The following is a 2,546-nucleotide window of genomic DNA, read 5'->3' on the forward strand; positions in this document are numbered from 1 at the left end:
TGTGTGTGTGTGTGTGTGTGTGTGTGTGTGTGTGTGTGTATGTGGGGGCGGGGGGAGAATCCGTAGATAAATGTCCTTGCGAAGAGCCCGGCCCTGCAGAATGACTCACACTCATTTATTTCACATCCTGGGCCTGTGGACTATTTCTCCAATCACCTAAGAGCCTATGGCCTGGGGCTTCTTATCACTTACTGATAGGAGTTCACAGCCCATAAAACCCAGCTCCGCCCCACTCTGCAGGAAAGCATCTGCACCTGGGCTCCTTGGCCCAGAAGGATGTGACTTAGTCACCTGTGGGTGAGTGAAGCCATTGTTCTGCCTCCCCTGTACAGGCCAGCCACCCCAGATCAATCACAAGTGGCTGACAGCCGCAGGGGACTCTGGCTGGGATATGCATTCCTCTGGTTGACCGCCAGCCCCCAAGGAAACCAGCAGTGATGGCTTTACCTGAACCAGCACGAGGCAAAGCTTCTCTTCTGAATACCCAGGCTCACTCTCCTCGGTGACGGCGACAGTGTGACCCGCACTGAGGACCAGATGACAAGCTGCTGCTAAGAATTCCAGGCTGCCTTCCTCCAGTAGCAACTGGCTTTCAGGCACAAAACACAGGCCCATGACTCTGACACCGGATGTCAAAGGTGGCTCTTGGATAAGACCATGAGTCACTTCCAGCCCTGGTCCTACTGGAGGGGCTGCTCAAGGCAGCAGCCGTTGGCCCTCTCAGTCTGTGCTCAACAGTTGGGTGGTTGAATGGAGTGGAAAGGCTTTGGTGCTGGGCCATGGGAGCAAGCCTCCTGAAGAGATGCTCTCTCTCAATGGCCCGTGATCTGTCAGTGAAAACTCAGCCGCCATTTCTAGGGGACAGCATGCCCTCAGCTCTCAGTTGGTCAGTCAGCCCGTCCATCTGTCTGGCCCTCCCTCATGCCACTTTCACCCTCTGCCTGTCCCACCTCACCCAGCCTGCTGGACCTGGCTCTGCCCCACCTCCCACAATGCTTTTCCCGGCTACACCCCTCAGATGAACTCCCACGGGACAGGCTAAATCAGGTTGCCGCTCCTACACAGCTTGTCCAACATGATCAAGATGGTTCTGGTTGGCAGCATCACCCAGGCAGAGGGAGACACATTCCCCATAGCCTCGCAGCGGAGGGAGAGGAGGAGGATGGAGTGCTCTGCCCAAAGAGATCTGCACAGTTCCCACTCTCACTTTATCCATCAGAGCAAGTCAAGTGGCCACTCCCGCCTCAGAGCTGACCCTATGAGGAGTCCCAGGATCTAGGCTATTGCTCTGCCTTAGGGTGGGGACCACAGTCATCACACCCTGTTACCTGGAGGGTTTGTCAGGCCAAAGTTAAGGGGAGACCTGAACCAAGCCTGACTTCCAGGACGGTGGCTGGCGTGTTCAGTCCTCAAGGGCACAAGTGCCTCTGTCTCTTTTAGACCCAGGACACCCATGCAGGACCATGTACTGTGGCCTGCTGCAGCACTGGGGACAAAGATAGTTAGTAAATGCTGTTGAATAAGTTATCTCTCCAGCTCACTGAGACCTAAGCATGCTATTCTAGCTACTGTTTGAGCTTTGCAAAGGCCAGGAAGTTTGTGTTCTCAAGCTGGGCATGGTGGTCTGGATTTGGAGGCAAGAGTATTGGGAGTTCAAGACTTGCCTGGGGCGGGGGGCGGGGCTGGCGGGATGGCTCAGCGGGTAAGAGCACTGACTGCTCTTCCGAAGGTCCTGAGTTCGGATCCCCAGCAACCACATGGTGGCTCATAACCACCCATAATGAGATCTGATGCACTCTCAGGTGCGTCTGAAGACAGCTACAGTGAATTACGCTGGAGCGAGTGGGGCCAGAGCAAGCGGGGGCCATCCTGAGCTCAATTCCCAACAACCACATGGTGGCTCATAGCCATCTGTACAGCTACAGTGTACTCATACACATAAAATAAATAAATCTTTAAAAAAATAAAGACTTGCCTGGGCTACATGGGACCCTGTCACAAACAAATAAACATATATGTATACATACATACATACAATCCCAGACACTAAGACTAAACGAGGAGAAGCAGCTCATATTCCCGTGTGGCCCCATTAATTTAACAAGTGTGTACGTATGGCTCAGCACCCCACCCCACCCCCGGCACCACCCTAGCCAGTGTCTGCCCTAAGGGCCTCAGAGACAGTCCACAGGCAAAATCAAGAGCAACGTGGTTATACATTCAGCTCCTATATTTGAGGGGCCAGGCATGTGGCTCGATTGGTAGAGTGCTTGCCTAGTATGCAAGAGGCCTGGGTTCAATACTCAGCACCACACAAATAGGGTGTGGTGATGTACACCCATAACCCTAGCATTCTGGAGACAGGAGATAGAAAGTTCAAGGTCAACCCTGGCTACATTGTAAGGTGTAGGCCAGACTGGGAATACATGAAGGCCTTGGAGTAGATACAGGAAGAGGGGAGAGGAGAGGACAGGAAGGGAGGGGAGAGGAGGGGAGGGGAAGAGGGGGGAGAGGAGGGGAAGAGAGAGGAGAAGGAAAAGAGAGGG

General features: G+C 53.8%; 1 long non-coding RNA gene across 1 annotated transcript in view; it reads right to left on the reverse strand.

The window, feature by feature from the left end:
* Window positions 1-897, reverse strand: part of LOC116095687 — a 2,602-nt gene extending 1,705 nt beyond the window's left edge. The window contains exon 1 of the long non-coding RNA XR_004120690.1: window positions 448-897. This is a non-coding gene — a long non-coding RNA (uncharacterized LOC116095687). The remainder of the gene's footprint in view (window positions 1-447) is intronic.
* Window positions 898-2,546: the final 1,649 nt, after the last annotated feature.

The sequence above is a fragment of the Mastomys coucha genome, unplaced genomic scaffold (genome assembly GCF_008632895.1).
Source record: "Mastomys coucha isolate ucsf_1 unplaced genomic scaffold, UCSF_Mcou_1 pScaffold18, whole genome shotgun sequence".
Taxonomy (NCBI): domain Eukaryota; kingdom Metazoa; phylum Chordata; class Mammalia; order Rodentia; family Muridae; genus Mastomys; species Mastomys coucha.